The 12,482-nt window shown below is 26.9% G+C and overlaps 1 protein-coding gene across 2 annotated transcripts in view; it reads left to right on the top strand.

The window, feature by feature from the left end:
- LOC111034791 (scavenger receptor class B member 1-like) overlaps window positions 1-12,482 on the top strand; it is a 43,721-nt gene that overhangs the window by 8,781 nt on the left and 22,458 nt on the right. Inside the window, exon 1 of one of the 2 annotated variants that reach the window (XM_022316159.1) lies at window positions 7,888-8,188. The exons of the other annotated variant lie outside the window; for it this stretch is intronic. The gene's annotated coding sequence lies outside the window, so the exon portion shown is untranslated. Of the gene's footprint in view, window positions 1-7,887; window positions 8,189-12,482 lie in introns of those variants that run through there. 2 annotated transcript variants of the gene reach the window in all.

Consider the following 12,482-nt stretch of genomic DNA (forward strand, 5'->3'; position numbering starts at 1 on the left):
AATGTGACTAATTATTTCTGGAAATAATTTAATATTATGAAATATTATGGTTTATAATAAAAAGTATTTTGCATAAAAAAATATGATATAAAAGTTTCAAACTCGAACAGTCTGGTGAAACTTATTAATTCGTTTAATGCTTTAAAATTCTCCACTTGGGAAAAATGTATATAGTCATTCAGAAAAATAAAAACCAAAAAAAGATACTGATAAAAAATGTTTAAAAATTATTATTTTTGAACGACTTAAAATTAAATAAAATATTTTCAAAAATGTTAAAACTTCTCGAAACAATATGAACTAGAATCATCAAGTATAACACCAAAATTATTGTTTTGCACTTACTATGGCTACTTCACCACCCTCTGCCAGCCATGTTCCAAATAATGTTAATATTTTCAAATTGGTCTAACTTATAAATATTAGTTTTGTCATCTTGAAGTATTATTGGTTTTACTGGTAGCCTTTCTATCTTATAATATTGATTAAATGTTACATAATCCAGCAAATATTTAGTTCTTTGATTTATTTTAAATTAATTAACTTAACATTTTTTAAATTAAATCTAACCCTTTCATACTTGGGGAAAAGTATAGTTTTATCTAAATTATTATATTGAACAATAAATAATAATAACTTGGAAAAATACAATTCGAATTTTTAGTTAATAACCTATACCAGCTATAATGGCCATAGTCGCCGGGCTTAAAAAGATCAATAAAAAATAACCTATATCGTTCAATAAAATATTAAAAATATAAAAAAATATTTACCTCAATACCTGTGAAACTATAAAATTTAATTTAATTCTGCGTTTGTAGTATGAATACGATGATTACGTCCATACAAGATAAAAAATAAATAATAAGCAAAAAAAAAGTATGACACTTGATTGTAAATGCAAGTAAATAAATAAATATCAAATAATGTATAATCAATGATACCTAGTATTTAAATAAAATCTTACGCTGTATACAGGTTATATCGTATTCATTTAAAAGCGGTTTTTACAATATGTCACTACGCATGGGTGGTACTGCTAATATTCAATTCAAATAGTTTTTTTATAATATTGACGATTATCGAGTGCAAAACATAAATTTATTATTATTACAATATTATTTGTATGTTACCAATACGACTTTAAATGGATTGTTTAATTATTTTACCTATATACGATACAATTTATGTACAATATTACATAATATTTCTATGCGAGAAACATATATATACTTTGTTTTCCGTGCTGAACTTACACTGTGAATATGACAAAAAGGGAAAGTTCATTAAGCACCCATATTACGAAATTCATTTTTTCATTTATCTAACGACGTTATTTTCAAAATACATTGCACCTATAAATTACCTACATACCTACTTACATCTGCGTTCTATTCACTATTAGCGCTATTTTTATTTTGTATATGAACACACAACGCGATATGATCAACGATTATGCCTTAAACATAATATTACCTATGCCGTATCGTAGATGTATGTTTAATGATTTTCCGCGTTGCTCAGTTTTTATTCAAAATCCAAAATTAGAGAGGTCCGATTTGGTTCGCCACCAAACACGATATTGAATTTTGCGTATTTTTTGCGTTTTTCTTGTAAAGGATTTTTAATATTATATTGTTAATTGTCATATTATATTTAAGCTTTCATTTCGTACATTTATCTACAGCTAAATTATTATATGTAGGCATACTATAATATTATAGGTAAACAATATTGAATAAATATAGTAATTAGTATCAACATTATTGTTGTGACGAGTAGGTATAGAATATAATAGTATTGTTTTCAATGGGCGATTTTAAATATTTTAAATAAAGCGATCGATACGTATTCATCATCATTGCAGTGTAAAGGTATTTTTTTACGTGAACAATTAATTAAAGAAACAATTTGTGCTTGTCAAATTTTTTAAATTACTTATACTTAGATAACATGACTATTTTTTACATTTTTCACAGATATTTTACGTCTATCAATCTTAGCTCAGAAATTACTTTGGCAATTTAATATTCTTAGTATTAAATAATTAACGATATTTTGTATTAATTATGTGCATACTATTATATATTATATAGTTGTTCACGTACACGGGTAGAGATTATAATCAAAAAATAAAAAAGTTGCTATTATTTAATATTTTGTTAAAAATGGACGGTAAATCTCATAATGAACGCAAGGTATATACTTAAAGGTTCGACAAATCTACCTCTTACGATAATTGCGGCAAAGATCAAGGACCTCTTGTGACGTAATAGGGTGCCTCGGCGACGATAGGGAAATAGCCGGCAAGCAACGATGTAACCTGTTTGAACTCGATTTAGCTACATGTACAGTACGGCGATAGAACTTGAGAGTATGCGGACATAAAAAATATTATTATTATTTTTCCATTCGTTTTTATTATTATTATTATTATTGTTGATAACTACGCGGACCACGCGTTTGACCGAGTGTGCTCTTCCCTGCCACAATGGCCAACCGGTTTTTTTCCCGAAGAGACCTACTTAGTTGCGTAACGCTTGTCCCGGGGCCTTAAATTAAAGTGAAGCTGTGTAGTGTAATTTGCTCGTCTGACCGACTAGGAAGGATTCCGAATGGTGGCGTGAGGTTGCATCAGACCAGTTTTTCTACGAACGGAGAATAGAATACGTATAAGGAGAAATAAAAATGAAGTAAAAAAAAAAAAAAAAAACGGATACGCTTTCGCTTTCTGTAATACGCGACAAAAAATAAATAAATAAAAAAAAAAGGGTCATTCGTACGCAGGAGTGGCTCATACTAGTTGTGTGTGCTATCCCCCGAGTACCCGAATTGCAATCATTGCGTTTATAGGTATTATACAGTATCATGATTAACGCGTTGAACGGCACATAAATAACATAAGAGCTATAATCGAAAATAGTGGCAAAGTCATCATAGTTGAAGGGTTACGAAACGGAGGAACCTTGTGCGCTCAGTGCCAAACGACCAATGTTCGATAGTGGTTATGGTATAATATTATGTGTGATAATATGAAATACTCGTCGTCGCCAGCAAGCGACTAAGCGAGTAAAAAGTTCGAACCACATCGTATTGTTCGATTCGGAGTGAGTTCAATAATGTTGTGCTTTATCCCACCCGAGAACCGCACGGTCCAATATCAACGTACACGCATCGCAAGTGCAATATTGTACGGGTAGGTACTATACTCCCGTAGGGTTCTAATAAACAGCCGACCGTTTAAATTATAATAATAATTATTATTATTCCGGTGTTTGGACATCACCCGAACACGTCCGACACCCGTCGTCATCGCCCGAAAACCGAATTAAATATGATTCTGGTTTAAAACCATATCATGGAGTGAGGGCAAATCGACAACTATGTATAATACGTAGGTACTACACCTATTATAGAATAATTATAGACACCACGTCATCGCGTCTTTCGTCTACTTTTCACGTAAAACGTTAGACTGCAGACACGAATAATAATAATTGAACAGTTTTAAATTAACGAGGTTTTCGTCTAATAAGTACAATGACATTTAAAACAAAAGTCAGGTTGCGATACGTGCAGGAATGCGATTTATTTTAAAGACATTAGTAACACAGATAGGCGTATATTAATGAAGTTTCTTGAGCAGGCGGCGATCGTAGAAATATTAAGCAATATATTTAGACTATTTTCTAAATATTGTAATTGTTTTTTTTTTTTTTATGAAATATTATATAATTTGCTTATAATTATGTTTACTCGTTTTAGATTCTGATTTCCCAGCAGGGGTATGAATGTATGTTATAGCTTCACAATGATGGGGTTTTTTTGTGTCAATTTTTGTGTATTTTTACTGTAGTAAAAAATGTTTTAATCTCAAAACCTTGAGTATAGTTTCTGGTAGCAAATCTGATCTAGTTGTAAAATGTCAAGTAATTACTTTAAAAAAATGATCAAGAGGGTCCTCTTTAATTTTCAAACAAAATCTGTAAGTTGATTGTTGTAATTCAAAAATGAATGATAGTACCTATGATATTATAGAGACTATAACTTTTCACCAAATATTAATATTATAATTTTCTAGACTTGATATACATTTCCAAATATTTTAGCTATTTATAGATACCTAGTTGAAAAGTTCGAAATTGTTAAAAAATGGTTTTCGATTTTATGGGTGATACAATTTTCGCTTGAGCAAAAAGGCTTGAAAATGTTATTCAAAGTTCCACGTAAGTTTTTTTTCTGGTGATTAAAAAATAAAGCATAGCTCTATGGCGCACATTTTTTATGAGTGATTGAAGTTCAAATTTTGACATTGGATATTCGTTTTAAAATTTTACTAGTAAAATATGATCGATTACTCCTCTAAAAGATTTTCGTTGTTTAGTTTTAATTCAAAAAATATTAATCGTAAAAACTTGAAACATTTTTCTATTTCAATTTTCAACTATCAATTTCTTAACCCGATGACATTTTTGAATTTTTTTAGTTTTGTTTCTGTACGTAACAACTTTGTGCTCTGCCAAAAAGCAGATTATTGATATTTGAACACAAACGATAGTAGTACATACATTTATATACTTCATATTAATTTAATTCCGTATTTAGGTTGACACATATTCCACACAACTACAAATACGTATCAAACTGGCTATAGGGACATGATTGATTTTCCGGAAAAAAGTTATTATTTTACGGCATATTTCGGTCTATATCTACTCTTAGAGGAATCATTGTACTCAATAGTACCAATATCGTTTTTTTGACATACAATTAAATATACATCGTGTATACAGTATTGTTAGTACGTACATGCATCCACTCATTATCAGCGGACAATAATATTTAGAGTTGATTACCATATAGATTGTTTCATCCGACGTGGTCTTGTTGTGTTTACCCGTTTCAATAATGAAACAGATTAATTCGTTAGGGAAATCATTTTAACTATGATGATATAATTATATACTTTACTTCAGGCTTGTAAATGAAAATATAGTGAAACCAGGAACTTAAAACATTATCATAGTGTAATTTTCGCTAATTTTTTTTTTATTATTTATTATATTAAAAAAACATACCTACATTTTAAATGAATTATAACTTTTCATATATTTAAAAATATTTCATTGTGAATTATTCAAGTTATTGATGTTTAAAATAAGTTGCCTGGAAATCCACGATAATTGTTAAAATAGTCACTAAATAATTATTTATGAAAACCTGTTGCTTTTAGCATAATATTTTATAAAAGTGTTGAATGTAATATGCTAATTTTATTAAATATATTAGAAGTATATTTTTAAAATGTTAGATCTAATAATAATACTGTTTTATTTATGGTGTAATTATAGAAATGTGTCTAATGTGTATACTATGATTAAAAACCACAAGTAGATACGTATATTTCATAATAGGTAAGTAACCGAAAAAATTAATATTTATATATTCATAACCATACGTATTTTCACTGCAGTTATATTGTTCAAAGAAAATTATTTTATTAAATGTAAACAACAGATTGTGAAACAAATAGTTTTTATTAATACATGACACTTTATATGGTTGGCGAACGTCCTTCGGCCGATCAGTGCATTCTATATTCTAATTGACTTATCATAATAATATAATCCAAATGGTTGTTATTTTTAGCGGAACTATAGGAATCTGTTAGATCTACGGTGGTTATAATATTACAAAATCAGTGAAGCCATTTTTGTTAAGAAATGTTATAAAATCATAACAAAGTATAGAGCACGAATTAAAACTCTGGTATAGAGAATAGAATAATTAGAATTGGAAATAGATATTATCTCCAAAACTGTCAGATAAGTAATTAAAAGCTTAAAATAATGTTTGTGTTGCATCAGTTGATTCAAAAATGTTAAACCTAATATTTGAATACCCCTGCTTGAAGTTTATTCGAATAGGTAGGTGAATTTGTTTCATTAATGTATTAATATGAATTAAAATGTAAGTTAAAAGTTTTAAATTGGATTATTGATTTAAGCTTTTCAGCTTTCGTCCCTAAGGAATTGTAAAATCACAATTTTTAATTGAAGTATTTAAAATCAAAAACATTCTTTCACTAAATCATCATTCTATTCAATAGTTATGTAATCTGAAAATAAAACCTTGGGAAATGTTTACTGTGTGAAATAGAATAGTCGTCTACTTAAATAAATAGTGATTACTAGATTTTATTCTAAATTTAATATTTTTTTTAATAATAGCTCATTTATGTGGCATATAATTTAACACTAGTTCCTGTCATTTATTCTCAAGAATAATAAATAATTTGTTTCATAAATTAAACGATACTTTATTCAATATATGATTACTCACTAGGTACGCATGTTTAAACTTAATTATATTTGAAACAGTACAATATCCATTTGTGTTCAACGTTGTTTTCCGTCTAATATAAAAGTAAACGATAATGATTTACAAGCACTCCCACAAATACGGAAATCGTCACTCAATATATCATTTTTTATTTCAGTCATAAATATTATTATATTGGGAGTGCATACAACAGATTAATTTGTTCGTTTAATTTTTCGTTTTTACTTTACTCGGTACTCGGTAATTATTTAACAAGATGTAGCTTGTTGTATAATTTTTATTGGTACCTACCTAGATGGCTTGATACAATTTTAAGGTACCAATTGACATATTATGTTTATAGTGTTTATACGCATAACTACTCGTTTTCATTTATAAAATTGCTACATTCAATGTTTTAATTGTGTAATTTCTTATTGCAACTCTGATCAGATAGGTGCCTAACCTATATTATAGTATTATAAATAGCCTAAAATAATGTCATCCAGTAAGGATGTTACTTCATAATATTAATTATTATTTTCACATCATATTGAAACTAGTTCAATGTTTTATTTTTTTTTCTAAACATAATTTGAATATCTCAAATTATTAATACGTATTTAAATTTGTTTTTATTTAAACATGTTTAAAGAACTCGAGGAAATAAAATTATTTTGAAACATCCTTAATCCAAAAATGAACTTTTGCAATTAATCATAATTAAAATATATTTATTTATGATTTATTTGCACTCGTTAAACATAGTAATAATATGTATATTTTTTTATTAAATACATAGTTGAAAATCGAAAATTGAATAAATTAAAATGTAAATAATAAAATAAAACAAAATAAATCAAATTTAAACAATATATATATGTATAGGTATAGGTGTCTATAATGTATCAAGACAACCAAAGATATAACACTGATGTAATATATTTCGTTAACATTGGTCTAAACTATTATAAAAATGAAATATTAATACTTTGTGTAAGACTGTACAATTATTTAGTTTATAGGTAGATATACAGTGAAATAATTTATTGTAACTGAGTTAGCGTAGGTACAATATATGTCAAAAACTGTTATTTAATTATATTATATATTATACTAGTATGTGGTATCATATCATTAAAATTGTTATCTAACTTCATTTTTTTTCAAAACTTGTTTTCATCCAAAATGTATTTACTCGAATATAAAAATTTGTTAGTTTTACGTACAAATACGTACACTCGGCTAGAATTATATCCATTGGCCATTGCCCAACAACTGATTAGTCGATCAAAATATATTATCTAATCTATACAATACGTTTTATACTTAGCCTATATTTAGGGATGGAAAATGAATTCGAAATAAGAGAGAAAGGAGTTTGTATCATAACATGTGCAGTTTAAATGTTTGCATTTCTCGTGTGCTACTAATAAAAACGATACGATACTATTATATGGCCATAAGAGAGTGGGAACAGCATGGAAACGTACCCACCACTTCGCACTCCTGAGTAACATTTTGTTTACTATTATGTATTACATATCGCGTTATCACGAAATACGTTAGTTTACCCGACGCCGGTTAGTCAGTCAATACACCTGACGAAAATTTATTTATTTCGGCCAGTTTAAGACTGCACGCATCGATTATTTTCGAAAAACGTCAGTTTTATTGGTATCATCATAGTTTAAGTACACATTTATTTGCTATAAAATCAAATAATTAATTTTTCCTACACATTTATTTTTAGTGTTATTATTTTTATAATTTTTTTCGTTTTTAAAAATTGTGTTGTTTATAATGTGATTGCAATGCCAATTCTAATATCATGATATCGAGATGGTCATGTTACAATAAATATAAAGTGAGTGAAAAAACATTGATATTTGTTTATAAGACATTTTTACATGTAATTTTTATAAAATATAAAATAAATAAAATAGATCGATAGGTATGCATTTAAAGTGTAAAAATATATATTTTTTTTTTAAATTTTTTTTTTGTCACTAACTTTGTTAATATTATTAATGATGATATAAAGGCACCTCATATAGGCAATATAAAAGCATTCGTGAATATGATCATCGTTATATAATATTATTCAACACGCTTTTAAAATCATAATAATAGACACCTATGTAATATTAGATTTTGCTAATTAGAGCTTGGTGCATATGTATGACGTATAATACTTTATTTCTACGGATTACATACAATACTTGTATTTTAACGTTAAAATGTACATGAAAATAATTTTGAATATTTTTTACTTCGAGAAAAAAATGTCCCAAAATATTGATAACATTAATTCATAACTAATCCTATTATTATTATTATTATTATTATTATTCTTTATCATATTTAAATGCTATTTATTTAATGATACAGAAATATTCAAGATATAAACAAAATTTGATTAAATAGTTATAAATCTAAGTAGATAACTAACGTCTAGCACTTAAAGAATTTTTTCAACACGTATCAAACTATTATTTCAATAAAATAAAAAAGAATAAACTTAAACTCATAAAAATACGCTCATAAAATATATGATAGTTAAAATATTGATGTCAGTACATTGAAATTGAAATTGAATATGATATAAAAAATTACATAAGGTAATAAAACTATTTAAAAGTTATATAATGATTTCTTGACCTATTAGCATAGTTTGAATTTAAAAAGTAAAAAGGCAAATATTTACTTAGAATAATAGTATTTACATTTGACACCTAATAATAATATTACTGCTAGCATAACATTTGGTCGGGGAATCTGTTTTTTTTTTTTGTAAGAGCATAGATTATTATGTGCATTATATTAGACGCATGGCATATACGATTAGTGCTCGTATTATTCTCATTGAAATAAAATTGAATTTTTAAAGAATTTTGACAATTTTATAACGATTGTTTCTGTACAATAAAGAGCGATAAAACTGTGTTGAATTCCAGATAGCGACTAAAAAAATTAATTGTTTTTAATTACCGTGATTCTATTACTTTTTTGTTAAGTAATAAAAATTATGAGGTGTAATGATAACCACTAACTGAAATAAATTACTTACTTTAATCATACAAATATTGTTAATCATCATCGTAAGCATCCCATGTCATCTAAAAACCAATATCTTATTTTTTGCTCGTCAATATATTATTGTAATTTACTCTTTGGTGTATCTACGAATACAAAACAATTTCAAATATCGTGTATTGTAAAGAATATAATCATCACTATTTTTTGGATATAAGGTTTTATCCTTTACAATTATACTTTTTAGTCCTTGGCGAACATCTTCAAATAGGTTTTTTTTTTAAATACTTCAATTATACCCAGACAGTCATAATATATCGAGGTCAACCGATATATATGATAGCACATCGATTTAATTGTAATTAAATAATTTGAAATGAATAGGTACAATGAACACACTTGAGCACTGCTATGATTAATTAAGATAGAAGATTTGTTATCTACGTGAATTATAAGTAGCCAGCAGGAATACTGTATTTTCCATAAAAATGGCATTGAGTCATAGAAGACTACTGAGATAAGTAACTAATGATCTTCTCCGTAATAATAGTATCTTGTAATGATGTTTACAAACTTCAACAAGATGAATTATAGTATTGACCACAGTAATCGTGAAAATAGAATATACAATAGTTATCTAACAGTACCAATCTATCAACCTAATTTATTATTAATTGATACATCGTAGTGTATTTGATGTAGGTACCAGATAAAACGAACGTTATTTATACCTAAGTAGATGGTATACAGTTCAAGGGTGGATGTAGATATTCGAGATTATTCATAATGCATTTTCATTAACATTAACATAAAAGTTAAGAATATGTAAACCGTACGGTATAAAGAGAGTAACTCGTGCAAGTGCAATAATACATATATAAATATAAAATAATAATCAAGAAATAAATCTTAAATATAACTTTATTGTTACATAAATATCAAGTACCTATACTTTCATATTTAAAACATTGTTCAGATACCTTATTAATTTATATTTGATTTAAGAAAAATCTTGATTACGAAAAATTTACTTCTATAAAAATAGAAAAATCCAAAATCATTACAGCCCTCAATTTTTTCAACGATACTTCATATTGTGATATTATTTACGATTCTGTTCAAAATTTTAAATATGTGTTGCATAAGTCATAAATGTATCGACTGACATCGACGAAGAAGTAAGTGATTCCGGTTGTAAAATATTGATAAATGGGTATAGTGAAATATATTCGCATTCCATACGGTGAACATGTTTTAATGGTTATAATCATATATTATATTCTTCATTCTATAAAACTATAACAAATTTCATCACAACCATTATCACCTTCATCCCATACTTAGATTAAATGATCGGATAATTTGTTTAAGTCTTTGGAACACAAACATAAATAACCTTTAGCACAGCAAGAACCATTAAGATACATTAATGATCTTATAATTGACACATTAAAGTTTAAAAAAGTAAATGTACTTGTACTTAAATCTCAAAATAATTGTCTCCTACAGACACGTTTAAGATAATAATATATATATATATATATGTATGTATGTAATATATATATTGTACAAAGTCATAATAAATATCATTAATTCGATCACACTGAAGGTTAATCAAATCTCGTTTCGGTATTAATAACATACATTTTTCAAAAATAATTGTTTTGGGCGATGTAGGTAATTGTTCCATAATAATATACTTTGCTCGTTTTATCTATTTAATAGTATAAAACAATTAAAATGCCCGTTTTTATTCCATTAACGCCATTAAATGAAACAAAAACAAAAAAATCACAGGAGACAGGACACAGAGATCGGATGCTGAGAACTGGTATCGTTTTGCTCACCTCGGCAAAGGAAAATAATATACACCACAGACGTGTATTGAGACATTCGATTTAAGACAAATAATAATAATAATAATGATAATATAATAATAACTTATATAAGTGTAATTAATTACGACATTCAAAAATCATTTTTAAAAGGGTCTGGGTTAAAATATTTGTTTGTCATTTCAAAAAGTGTTTTATTTTATTACTTCAATTTTTTATTATTTCCTGCGATTCAGGTAAATTGTAGCTGGGTTTCTTAGAATCGTATTCTCGATTTTTTACTCTATTGGATAGAATGTTCTCATATTAGTTTAAAAACTTCAGATACCATAATAAAATATGTACATTTATTGATGTAAAATGAACACAGATAGGTAGATAGGTACTGGGTAATTAAATGTAAAGTAAAGAAATAACGAGAAACATTGCAATTCATTTGTAGATCTGAAACAAAAACAGAAGGCTAATATAAAAGATTATCATTATAGTATTATATTATTAATATGATAGTATAATGTTATATTTTTTTTTTGTATATGAACCTTGTAACCAGTTTTGTCATTTAAATGCTCAAGTAAAATTATTTTATGCGAATACATCAAAATAATTTCCTAGTAAATTTACATATTATTGAATGCATTATGACCGGAATTGTTTGGCGTACTTCCTATTTCGTGCAATAAATGATATTATGTACAAATATGATATGATGACGGCTCAATAATTGCTTTGCGACTGTTGTCAGTTGTGACGATGTATTATATGTGTACATAATATCATATCATAATTAAGTACCTGTACGGCCTTAAATTGTTTTTTTATGAAACTAAGACACAAGGTACAAGACATATCATTCTCGCATGGTTTTCTTTTAGAACGCATGATAACTCTGCGGTTTATTGTGTACGGACAATGGCGATTTGTTGACATACACATTTTTTGTAAAACCGCAATTACTTTGCCCTGACGTAGACGGTATTTTGCATAATAATTAATTATTTCTTGATCGTAATCAATAAACAAAAATTGACCTTCCCCCGAAGTCTTTAAAATGTTATTTTAAATTATACGAATAAATTTACACACGATAATCTATGATTTCGTTCATTGAACTGTACAAACGCGTAAGTAGGTAACATTTTTTTTTTTTTACTTGTCTATTCGGCTTACCTATATAACGGCCAGTATTCGGTATTCTCCATTAAAATACAACAATAACAAAATAGTCTATTTAATTTTAAATAACAAATAAACTACTTATCCACAAATATAACTACCTGTATCAATATA

This window comes from Myzus persicae, unplaced genomic scaffold (assembly GCF_001856785.1).
Source record: "Myzus persicae strain clone G006 unplaced genomic scaffold, MPER_G0061.0, whole genome shotgun sequence".
In the NCBI taxonomy this organism is placed as follows: Eukaryota; Metazoa; Arthropoda; class Insecta; order Hemiptera; family Aphididae; genus Myzus; species Myzus persicae.